This window comes from Myodes glareolus, chromosome X (genome assembly GCF_982192425.1).
Source record: "Myodes glareolus chromosome X, mMyoGla1.1, whole genome shotgun sequence".
Lineage (NCBI taxonomy): Eukaryota > Metazoa > Chordata > Mammalia > Rodentia > Cricetidae > Myodes > Myodes glareolus.
In genome coordinates, this window is record NC_142053.1 from 8,155,132 (window position 1) to 8,168,762 (window position 13,631).

The window sequence follows — 13,631 nt, forward strand, 5'->3', positions numbered from 1 at the left end:
ACCTTGTATTATTGTATCCTTTTTTGTCTTGTTTGACTGTCATCTCTTGGAGAAATGTTCTTTCTTGAAGGGAAATGGATCTGCGGAGAGGGGAGGGAAGAGTTGAGAGGAGAAGAGGGACGGAAAACAGGTTGGGATGAGAGAAGAATCTATTTTTCAAGAAAAATAAAGAAAACCAAAGTCAAAACAAAAAAAAATTCATGTGGTCTGTTTTATGTTGGACAACTGCATCTGAGATAGGACTTACCCTTTAGTATTATTGATATACCCAGTGTCATTCTATTGATCAAAAATGATTTTTCTTTTTCTAGCATTTATCAGTTGCAAATAGTTTCTTGCCAAGGAGTGTAATTTTGTGTCTATTTCCCCTACTTAGTGCTGGGATTTTGTCTTGTTTAGACATGTGCAGAATTTATGTGTGCTGTCCCAGTCTCTTTGAGTTCATATGTGTATCATCCCTGTTGTATGTGGATGGAGCATGTACTTTTCTTGAAGACATCTACCACCTTTGTCTCTTACAATTGTTCTACCTTTGATTCTGTAAAGATCTCTGAGCCTGGAGTGTGCGTTCGTGTGTGTGTGTGTGTGTGTGTGTGTGTGTGTGTGTGTGTGTGTATGAAAGAGAGAGAGAGAGAGAGAGAGAGAGAGAGAGAGAGAGAGAGAGAATGGGATGGAGGGAGAAAGGGAGAGAGAGAGAGAGGAAGAGAGGGATAGGGGGAGGGAGGGAGGCAGAGAGGGAGGGAGGGACAGGGGGAGGGAGGGAGAGGAAGGGAGAGGGGAAGGAAGGGAGGGAAAGAGAGAAAGAGAGACAGGGAGGGAGGGGAGAAAGGAGGGTGGGAGGGAAGGAGGGAAAGAGAGAGAGAAAGGGAGCGAGAGAGAGAAAGAGAGAGAGAGAAAGAGAGAGAGAGAGAGAGAGAGAGAGAGAGAGGTAAGGACTTTCCACAAAGAGTGAGATACTCCAAAGTTTCTTACTCTCTACATGTTGTTAAGTTGTGGCAATTTACAAGTCCACAGTCAACATTCTTTATGGAGAGAAACTCAGAGTATGTCCATTAAACTCAGGAACCAAGTTAGCAAGTTCACTTACTTTGTATAATTTTTCAATACATTGCTTGAAGCCTTAGCTAAAGCAGTAAGACCACTGAAGGAAATCAATGATATACAAATAAGAAAAGAATTAAGTCAAAGTATCTGTATTGCAGAAGATATGATAGTATGCATAGAAACTGAAAGAGCCCAACCCTACTCTCCAATTTAAGATGTTTTTATGATCAACAAGGGGGCAAAATAGGATGTCTGTGAGTGGCAAAAGCAGTCTTGAGAAAAACACCCAGTCCTTTGTGTATCGAAACCGAGGGAGCAGAAACTGGCTGAAACTGGTTTAAACTAGACTTGTTTTTGTTCTGATGTTGACCCACCCCATATGTTAATTTGAACTGACCAATGATGTTGCTGTTGCTATGCTTTCCCGTTATGTAATGCTGAGACCCTATAAATGCTTGCTGGAAAATTACACGGGGTGGTCAATCTCACGGGAGTACTGGGAGTACTGAGTCGTCCATTGGTGCCTTTGACAATAAAAAAAAATCCTCTTGCTGTTTGCATCCATTGGCATGGCTTATTGAGTCTGGGTGATTCTTCCTGAACCCTAGAAATTAGGGTCTTTCATCTTGGAGGTTCCACCGAGATGGTCCCCTCCACTCAGAAACCCACAGTGCCAATCAGGAGGTAAGCCAGCCGGCCATTATGTGTTTCATCATGTCTTCCGTTGTGTGATTCCTTATTTGTTATATGTTCTGTAAGTCATTTGTATGTACAAGCACTCCGTAGGCCAAGCAAGAGGGAGCTGACGAGTTCCGGACTCCTTGCTAGCCACCCTGGGAGACATCCTGGGGATTCAGAGGCCCTGATTTTTTGGGATCCAATTCGTATCTGAAGAGTGAACAGGCCACTCTGCTGGAGAGCAGGGGAGACATAGTCTCGCCTTCTTCGTCTGAATATTTCGGTTTTACACCAATTCCGTTGCCGCGTGGTTTCTGGCCTGCTATTTGTCTATCTGTTTTGTTTGTCTGATTGTTGTCTTGATTTATTTGGAAGAAAAGCCCAACATGGGACAAAATCTAACCACCTCTTAAGTTTGACTCTAGGACACTGGGAAAACATCCAACTCTGGGCCAATGGCTAGGGGGTGGATGTCAAGAAGAAAAAATGGCGGCTCCTTTGTACCTCTGAATGGCCAACTCTTAAGTCCACCTGGCCAAAGGATGGTACCTTTAACTTGGATATTATCTTGCACATTAAGGAGTGGGTCTTCAGCCCAGGACCCCAAGGATGGCTGGACCAGATTCCCTATATCATCACCTGGGAATATCAGGCTCGGGACCCACAAACTTGGGTCTCCCCCTTTGTCTCCCCACAGCTCTCTGCTCCTCAACCTCCTTCCTCCTCCACCCCTTTGCAACCTACCCCTGGTCCCTATACCTCCCTCAAACCCCATCCTGCCCACCTTTATCCTGTTCTGGAGAAGACCAAGCCCACAACCCCCAAGCCGGTCCTTCCTCCCTTGGAGGGACCACTCATAGACCTCTTAACAGAGGACCCCCTGCAATATCTGCCTCTACTAGCCCCGGCGGGGGACGAGGAAGGACATCCTGAATATGAGTTCAAGGAACCAGGAGACAAGACCACTCCGGACAGCACCACCATGGCCGGGGCAGCAAGAGGGGAATTCCCTCTGAGTAGCCACCTTCGGGAACGTCACGAGCCCAGAGTACCTGTCTCCCAAGCCTTCCCACTGTGACAGGGAGGAAATGGCCAGATTCAATATTGGCCATTCTCTGCTTCCGATTTGTACAATTGGAAGATCCATAACCCAATCTTTTCGAAGGACCTTATTGCCCTCATGGCCCTAATAGAGTCTATTCTCATAATTTATCAACCCACTTGGGATGATTATCAACAACTCTTGCAGGCTCTACTGACCTCAGAGGAAAAACAGCGCATTTTCCTCCATGCATGCAAGAATGTACCAGAAGCCGACAGGGCCCCAACCCAACTCCCCAATGAGATTGATGCTTCCTTCCCTCTTAATCACTTGGACTGGGACTTTAACACCAATGCAGGTAGGGAGCATCTTTGTCTCTACTGCCAGCTCCTCATCGTGGGACTCTGAGGCACTGGGCGCAGAACTACCAATATAACCCAGGTGAGAGCAGTCACACAGGGTTCAGAGGAAATGCCAGCCACCTTCCTAGAGTGGCTGATGGAAGCCTACCATCTGTATACCCCCTATGATCCAATGAGTCCAGACCAGCGTGGCAATGTTTCCATGGTTTTCATTTGGCAGTCTGCTCCAGACATTAGAAATAACAAATGGGTAGAGGACATACATGTGACAGTGCCCAACCCGTATAACTTGCTAAGCACATTGACTCCAACCCACTCTTGGTATACCATCTTAGATTTGAAAGATGCATTCTTTTGCCTAAAGCTGAGCCCCCAAAGTCAGCCCTTGTTTGCCATTGAATGGAAGGACCCAGAAAATAAGTTACAGAGACTGGCTTACAGGATTATACTCTCCAGGATCTTTTGAAAGAGGCAGAAAAGATATTTAACAAAAGAGAGACACTAGAAGAAAAAGAAGAAAGATTACGTAGGTTGCAGGAAGAGAGAGATGATAGGCTTAGAAAGGAAATGGAAGAACACAAGGACAGGAGAGACAAGAAACAAACTAGGGAATTAAACAAGATCTTGGCCACTGTAGCTAACCAGACTAAGCCAAAAGCAGGGAGATCAGACAGGATGGCAGACAGAAGTAGGCCACAGGTAGACAAGGGCCAATGTACCTACTGCAAAGAGAAAGGACATTGGGTCAAAGACTGTCCTAAAAGACCCAGAAATCCCAGGAAACAGCCAGCCCAATTGCTGGCCCTAGATGAAGACTAGGCCAGTCAGGGCCAGGAGCCCCCCCCCCCCCAGCCCCAGATAACCCTGCAACTAGAATGGCAGCCAGTTACCTTCCTAGTAGACACTAGAGTCCAACATTCAGTCCTAACTAGAGCAGATGGCCCATTGAGCAGCCATACAACTTGGGTCCAAGGGGCCACCAGAGGGAAACAATACCGTTGGACCACTGAAAGGAAAGTGCTCTTTGTGATGGGTAAGGTGACTCATTCCTTCCTCTATGTACCTGATTGTCCCTATCCCCTGCTGGGGAGGGATCTGCTTACAAAGATGAGGGCTCAAATTCATTTTTTTAAAAAAAGCAGCCATGGTATCAGGACAAAAATGTGAGCCCCTCCATACATTAACCTTGAGAATTGAAGATGAATATAAGTTGTTTGAAAAATTAACCCCGGGAATTAAGGATGCTCATTAAATTGAAGATTATCCCCAGGCATGGCCGGAGACAGGGAGCATGGGGCTAGCCCCTCAGCAGCCCCCATTGATGATATCCCTGAAGGCCACTGCCACCCCAGTCTCCATCAAGCAGTATTCCATGTCCCAGGAGGCACACCAGGGGATCAAACCCCACATCAAGAGACTCTTAGATCAGGGAATATTAACCCCCTGCCAGTCTCCATGGAATACCCTTCTACTCCCTGTGAAAAAGCCCAGCACTGGAGATTACCATCCAGTGCAGGACCTAAGGGAAGTTAACAAATGGGTAGAGGACATACATGTGACAGTGCCCAACCCGTATAACTTGCTAAGCACATTGCCTCCAACCCACTCTTGGTATACCATCTTAGATTTGAAAGATGCATTCTTTTGCCTAAAGCTGAGCCCCCAAAGTCAGCCCTTGTTTGCCATGAATGGAAGGACCCAGAATAGGGGATCTTGGGACAACTGACTTGGACCAAGCTACCCCAGGGCTTCAAGAACAGCCCTACTTTATTCCGCGAGGCCCTCCATCAAGATCTGGCCGCCTTCTGGAAACAACACCTGGACCTGCTCTTGCTCCAATATATGGATGACCTGCTCCTGGCAACCACGACCAAGGAGGGATGTACGCAAGGTACATGGACCCTTCTGCAGACCTTGGGCGAATTGGGCTATCGGGTCTCAGACAGAAAGTACCAAATATGTAGGACCAAAGTGACTTACTTGGGCTATCAATTAGAGAATGGACAGAGATGGCTCATGGAAGCCAGAAAAGAGACTATTGTTCTCATCCCACTACCTAAAAATGCCAGGCAACTCCGAGAATTCCTAGATACTGCAGGGTTCAGCAGACTTTGGATTCCATGCTTTGCATAAATTGCAGCCCTCTTGTACCCCCTAACCAAAAATGAAGCCCCTGTTGATTGGGCTGAGAAACATCAGCGGGCCTTTGATACCATTAAAAGATCCTTGCTTTCTGCCCCAGCCCTGGGATTGCCGGATGTTACCAAGCCCTTTGAACTTTTTATAGACGAAAAACAAGGGTTTGCAAAGGGGGTCCTCACTCAAAAACCAGGGCCCTGGAGGAGGCCTATAGCCAACCTCTCTAAGAAACTGGATCCAGTGGCCTCAGGATGGCCCCCTTGTTTGAGGATGATAGCTGCCATAGCTATGCTCATAAAAGACGCTGGAAAACTGACTTTGGGACAGCCCCTCACCATTTTTGCCCCTCAGGTGATTGAGTCACTCATTCACCAGCCACCGAATCACTGGTTCTCCAATGCCTGAATGACTCATTAACAGTCACTCCTGCTGGATATGGACAGGGTCAGCTTCGGTCCAGCAGTCATTCTGAATTCTGCCACGTTGCTCCCCACTCCGGAGGGGCCAACCCCTCATGACTGCCTACGAATCCTTGTGGAAATACATGGAACCCAGCCGGACCTGACGGATAAGCCCCTGAAAGGGGCTGACTTGACCTGGTTCACCGAAGGAAGCAGTTACCTGCTCAACGGAGAAAGGAAGGCCGGAGCAGCAATAGTGGATGGAAAGCAGGTAATCTGGGCCAGCACCCTGCCTCCTGGAACTTCAGCTCAGTGGTCGGAGTTCATCTCACCCAAGCCCTACAGCTGGCAGAAGGTAAGGCACTCAGTGTCTATACGCACAGCTGCTATGCTTTTGCCACCGCTCATGTTCATGGGGAAATATATCGGAGTATGTGTCTTCTAACCTCAGAGGGAAAGGACATTAAAAACAAGGCTGAAATCTTGGCCCTGATTAAAGCCTCATTTCTTCCTAAGAGACTAAGCATTATACATTGCCCTGGACACCAGAAAGGGGAAACTGAAGTAGCTAAAGAAAATCGTCTGGCAGATGAAACAGCCAAGCAGGCAGCCCTAGGTCCCCAGCTCTTAAGGGTATCAGTATTGCCTGAACAGGAAGGCCTGGAAAAAGATCTGGACTCAATTGACTATACCAATGAAGATCTGGATATAGTCCAGAAATTGGGGCAGACTATAATCATAAGAGACAATGATGGATATTCTGAGGAAAGACAATAATGCCCGTACATGTAGCCAGAGAGCTAATATTCTCCTTGCATAAATTGACGCACCTGAGCACCAAAAAGGTGAACACCTTGCTCAGCAGACAGGAAATGGGTAGCTATATACCCAAGATAGAGACCCTGATACAGCAAATAGTTAGCAATTGTAAAGCCCAAGTGAATGCTGGCAAAACAAACTGGCCACCTGGACTTATATTCAGGGGGCATAGGCCTGGGATCCATTGGGAAATAGATTTTACTGAAGTTAAACCTGGCATGTATGGTTATCGGTATCTGTTAGATTTTATAGACAACTTTTCAGGATGGGTCGAAACTTTTCCTACCAAAAGGAAACTGCACAGACTGTTGTCAAGAAGCTCTTGGAAGAAATCTTCCTGTGGTATGGACTACACAAGGTACTTGGGACTGATAATGGACCTGCCTTTGTCTCCCAGATAAGTCAGTTAGTGGCCAAGTTACTGGGGATTGATTAGAAATTGCATTGTGCTTATAGACCCCAGAGCTCAGGACAGGTAGAAAGAATGAATAGAACAATTTAGGAGGTTTTAACTAAATTATCGCTTGAAGCTGGTGTTAGGGACTGGGTACAGCTCCTACCCCTGGCATTGTATTGAGCCAGGAACACCCCTGGCCCGCTTGGACTAACTCCTTTTGAAATCCTGTACAGAGGCCCTCCTCCAGCCATTGCCTTCTTTGACTCTGATATTGCTAATCATGCAACCTCCCCCACTTTGCAGGCTCACTTGCATTCCCTCCAGCTGGTAAAGCAGGAGATCTGGGAGCCCTTAGCAATAGCCTACGAGGACTCAGACCAGTCTCCTGTCATCCCACACCCCTTCAAAATAGGCGATAGTGTTTGGGTCTGACACCATCAGACCAAAACTTTGGAGCCTCGATGGAAGGGACCATACACCACTCTCCTCACGACCCCAGTGGTCCTAAAGGTGGATGGAATTGCTGCCTGGATCCATGCCTCTCACATTAAAGCAGCCTGACCAGAGCATTTCGCTGGCACCCCCGGACCCAAAATCCTCATGGAAACTTCAATGCTCTCAAAACCCCCTAAAGATAAGATTTCTTTGCTCTTAATTGCAACCTTTATATATATCTGACCTTTTCATTCCTATTGACTGGCTTCTTAGTTGCTAATGAGAGTCCGCATCTCACTTGAAATCTAACTTGGCAGGTTATATCTCAGACAGGGGACATAATTTGGTACCCATGAGACTCCACAGGATCCACAATCATTTTAAGAGCATGATGCAGTTGAAAATAGATAAGCTTCTTAAAAAGCAAGAGGGCTTTATTAAAGGGAACCTATCACCATGACATTAGCCATCCTTCTTGGCATTAGTGACATAGCAACCGATATTGGGACAAGGACTGCAGCTACGGTACAGAGTAATCAAATGGTCCATTCTCAGGCAGCCATGGCTGTGGACCTAGAAGCCCTAGAAAAATCGGTAAAGAATGTTGTTTCTATGCAGACCACACTGGAATGGTCAGGGAATCCATGGCCAAACTTGCCCAAAGAAAGGCTTGCCCAAAGAAAGAAATATTTTGAGTCAGAACAAGGATAGTTTAATAATACACGCTGATTAGTTATGCTAATATCCACCTTGACTGGACTCCTAACCATATTATTTCTTATTTTGACTTTTGGCCCCTGAATTCTAATCAGGTTAGTACAGTTTATGAAGGACAGATTATCAGTAATGCAAACTATGGTTCTGGCCCAGCAATATCAAATGCTGAGACAAACAGATTCGGAGTCTAATTTAGCTAAGGATTAGAACCAATAGATATAAAGATTTAATCCATGATATAAAAAAGGGGGAAATGAAAGAGCCCAACCCTAGTGTCCAATATAAGATGTTTTTATGATCAACAAGGGGGCAAAACAGGATATCTGTGACTGGCAGAAGCAGCTTTGAGACCAGCTGCAGCTGCCAAGGGGGCAAAACAGGATATCTTTGGGTAGCAGGAGCAGTCTTGAGAAAAACACCCAGTCCTTTGTGTATTGAAACTGAGGGAGCAGAAACTGGCTGAAACTGGTTTAAACTAGACTTGTTTTTGTTCTGATGTTGACCCACCCCATATGTTAATTTGAACTGACCAATAGTGTTGCTGTTGCTATGTTTCCCCGTTATGTAATGCTGAGACCCTATAAATGCTTGCTGGAAAATTGCACAGGGGGCTCAGTCTCACGGGAGTACCGGGAGTACTAAGTTGCCCATTGGTGCCTTCGACAAAAAAAAAAAATCCTCTTGCTGTTTGCATCCATTGGCGTGGCTTATTGAGTCTGGGGGATCCTTCCTGAACCCTAGAAATTAGGGTCTTTCAGAAACCTTAACAACTTCACCAGGAAACTTATATAACTGATAAGTACATTCAGAAAAGTAGCACTATCCAAAGTTAACACAAAAAAAATCAGTAGCATTCCAATATACAAACATACTGAGAAAGTAATCAGAGAAACAGTACCATTCACAAAAGCCTCAAAATTTTTTAGCAAATGAAATACTTGTACAATAAAAATTTTAAGATAATGCAGAAAGAAGGTAGAATCCAGAAGTTGGAAAGATGCCAAAAGCTCACTGATGGTAGAATTTTTTTTTATTGATTTTTATTGAGATCTACATTTTTTCTACTCCCCTCCCTGCTTCTTCCTTCCCCTCTTCAACCCTTCCCCAAGGTCCCCATGCTCCTAATTTATTCATGAGATTTTGTCTTTTTCTACTTCCCATGTAGATTAGCTCTATGTAAGTCTCTCTTAATGTCCTCATTGTTGTCTAAATTCTCGATGGTAGAATTAATATTGTAAAATTGGCTTTCCTGCCAAAAGCAATCTACAGATACAATGCATTTTCCCAACCAAAATTGCAACATAATTCTTCAAAGAAATTTAATAAAAAATTATCTTCTTATGGAAGCATCAAAAACCAAGGATTGTTATCCCTATTCCCCCCAAAAATTATTGCTGGCAGTATCAGTATTTCTGGTTTCTAAGCTTTACTTCAAAACTATGTTAAGAAAAACAACATAGAATTGATTTTAAAAGTTATGACAACCAATGGAAAAGAACTGAAGATGCAAATAAAACCACATACCTTTGGACACATGATTTTTGATGAAGTAAAAAGTATACATAAGAAGAAAGGTAATATCCTCACAAAATGGTACTGATCAAAATGTATATAGTTGCACATATAAGAATGAAAGCAAATCCATATTTATCATCCTACATAAAATTTAACTTGATATGGATAAGTAGAACAATATGAAACAAACAAAAATTCTTATGTACCACAGAAGATACCATCATTACAGTAGTTCAGACAGGAATCCGGAGGCAGCGCCTGAAACAGAAACACAGTTGCTTCCTAATTTGCTCTCAGATCTTGTTTAGCCACTTCCTTCCTTCCTTCCTTCCTTCCTTCCTTCCTTCCTCCCTCCCTCCCTCCCTCCCTCCCTCCCTCCCTCCTTCCTTCCTTCCTTTCTTCCTTCCTTCCTTCCTTCCGTCCTTCCTTCTTTCCTACCTTTCTTTCATCTTCCCCTGTTTAAAGTTCTGGTGATTATAATTGCATTTCACCCCTTTTTAAATCTCCCCCCAAACCCTTCCATAGACCCTAACCTTATGTCATTCAAATCCAAGGCCTCTTTTTCATTAATTTTTATTGCATGAACATATGTATATATTTCTAAATATATACATATTTAGATGGTACCAACTAAGATGGTACAATGTTACTAGTTTATCTGTTTTCAGGGACAAATGCTGGTGTGGAAGTGGTGAAAGCGAAACATTTTTTCACTGGCAATGGGAGTTCAAAACTCATGCAAGTACTAGGAAGTTAATATGAGGATGCTTCCAAAAGCTGAGAATAGTTCTTTTGTGTGACCTAGCTGTATGATTCTTGGGACATATACCCAAAACGCCCTATATCCTACTATGAGGATACCAGTTCTTCAATGTTTATCCATACTCTATTTATAATTGTCATGAAATAGAAACACCCTAGGTGTCCATCGACTGATGAAGAGATAATAAAACTATGGTCTATTTACACAATGGAATATTCAGATATTTAAAAAAGTGGAATTACAAAGTTCATAAGTAATATAGATGGAGTTAGACAATCATTCTAAGGTAATCTAGACCCAGAAAAATAAAGGTCTCATATTTTCTTTCATTTGTGGACGTTGACATTCAGCTATATATATATTTCATTTGAAATACCTATAGAGGTCAGGAAACTAGTAAGAGGCAGTGGGGAAGTTTCTTTTAAGGGGAAAGTAGACAGAAAACAACAGAATAGTTTACAGTGAATTAGTGAATTAAGGAACTGGAGAGTAGGATGGAATAGCAAAGAAGGAATACTTGGAAGAGTAAATAACTGATGATGTTGTTATATTTGTTTAAGTTCATTACCTTGTAGCTCTTCCTCCTCTTACCTATGACTGATTGTCTCAGTTTCTTATCTTTTTTCAGTTAAAAATAATCAAAATGAAGTTTAAAAACTCTGCAATACTCTCACAATAATTGAGTATTCTTTCTGAGTTAGGAACATAGGAATGTATTAAATACAACAGTCAAAATGTGAAGACAACATGAGGGACACCATCTATCACAATATTTTTCAAGTTAATTTTGTGTGAATGAAAGTTTTAAAGTATTCTTTATGGGTTCTTGCATCTTTAAGGGGAAATCTATTAAAGCAGTAGCTGTGTTTTGCCACACCCTTGTCTGTCTCCCTAACTCATCAGCATTAAATGAGACTATGAATCATCTAAATATTAAATGATGCTTGGAGAAAGAAAAATATTTGAAAAGCAGTAGAACTCTTGGCTGTTTTACTTACCTGCTATTTTTTCTATGAACATATTTTGCTTAGGGTCTTAGCTGGGATCATCCTTGTTGATTCCTGAGCATTTTTCTAGAGCTAGGTTTCTTGCTCTAACCCCATAATGGCTCCCTCAATCAAGTTATCTCATTCTTTGCTCTCATATATGATTTTCCTCCATCTCGACTATCCCATTCCCTCAAGTTCTTCTCAACCCACCCCTCTTCCCCTTCCTTCTACCCCGCTACCCTTATGCTCCCACTTTTGTCAGGTGATCTTGTCTGTTTCTTATTCCCAGATGTGTTTATATATATATTTCTTTGGGTTTACTTTATTACTTAGCTTCTCTAGGATCATGAACTATAGGCTCGATGTCATTTGTTTATGGCTAGTATCCACTTATGAGTGAGTATATACCATATTTATAGTTTTGGGTCTGGGTTACCTCACTCAGGATAGTGCTTTATAATCCCATTCATTTGCATGCAAAATTCAAGATGTCATTGATTTTTACCGCTGACTAGTACTCAAATGTATAAATGTGCCATACTTACTTTATCCATTCTTCCATTGAGGGGCATCTACATTGTTTCCAGGTTCTGGCTATTACAAATAATGCTGCTATGAACATAGTTGAAAAAATGCTTTTGTAGTATGTTTGAGCATCTTTTGTGTATGTTCCCAAGAGTGGCATTGCTGGATTCTGTGGTAGGTTGATTCCCAGTTTTCTGAGAAACTGCCGTAATGATTTACAAAGTGGTTGCACAAGTTTGCGTTCCCACCAACAATGGATGAGTGTTTTCCTTACTCCACATCATCTCCAGCATAAGCTATCCTTGGTGTTTTATATCTTTGCCATTTTCTCAAGTATAAGATGGTATTTCAGAGTTTTTTTTTTAATTTTACTTTCCCTGATAGCTAAGTGTTAGCCTCTGCACTTTTCTGTGAATACCCAGACCTCGAAACAGGCGCGCGCTTTCCTGACTCGAGTCCACGAGAATGGACGATTGTCCTAAGGGTTTAAACACACAGACACAAAGAGACCTGCTCATTCACCAAAGAGCAAATGGCAACTTTATTAAACTCAAGTCAGGTATATATAGTAGTGGGCAAGAGGGCAAAATGGCACGGCCCCCTCCCATCAGGAGCAGTGGAAGAAAATAACAGGTGCCCAGCGCCTTAGGCCAGAAGCAGCTGGGGGAGGCAGGCGTGGCAGGCGTATAGGGAACCTTGTTCCCTTGTTCACAGGTAGAATTATCATAACAAAAGAGAGCCAAGTTCTTTCTAAGCTATACCCTCAGGCCAGTGCAGAGCAGAGAGGCCAGGGAGCCAGAGGTCAAACAGCCCTGCAAATCGCCAGCCACGAAGAAAAGGGGGAAAGACCTGGGTACCTACAGCTAAGTAAGTTGAACATGTCCTTAAGTATCTTTTGGCCATTTGAAATTCTTCTGTTGAGAATTCTCTGTTTAGTTCAGTACCCCATTTTTAATTGGGTTATTTTGAATTTTAATGTCTAAGTTCTTGAGTTTTTTATATATTTTGGAGATCAGTCCTTTGTCTAATGTGAGGTTGGTGGAGATCTTTTTCCATTCAGTATCCTTTTTTTGTATAATTGACTGTGTCCTTTGCTTTATAGAAATGTCTCAGTTACAGGGGGTACCATTCATTTATTGTTGCTCTTGTCTGTGCTATTGAGGTTATGTTTAGGAAGTGGTCTCTTGTGCCCATGTACTGAATGCTACTTCCCACTTTCTCTTCTATCTATCAGGTTCAGTGTGGTCGGATTTATATTGAGGTCCTTATTCCATTTGGACTTGAATTTTGTGCATGGCAATAGATATGGATCTATTTTCGTTCTTCTACAGGTTGACATCCAGTTATGCCAGCACTATTTGTTAAAAATACTTTCTTTCTTCCATTGTATAATTTTAGCTTCTTTGTCAAAGATCAGGTGTTCATAGGTTTGTGGATTAATATCTGGGTCCTCGATTCGATTCCATTGATCAACCTCCCTGTTTTTATGCCAATACCAAGCTGTTTTAATTACTGTACCTCTGTAATAGAGCTTAATGTCAGGGATGGTAATGCCTCAGAATTTCCTTTATTGTATACGATTGTTTTGGCTATCCTGGGTTTTTTGTTTTTCCATATGAAGGTGATTAATGTTCTTTCAAGGTCTGTGAAAAATTGTGTTGGAATTTTGATGGGGGATTGCATTGAGTCTATAGATTGCTTTTGGTAGGATTGCTATTTTTACTATGTTGATCCTTTCTATCCAAGAGCATGGGAGATCTTTCTATTTTCTTGTGTCTTCTTCAAATCTTTTTCAATGACTTAAA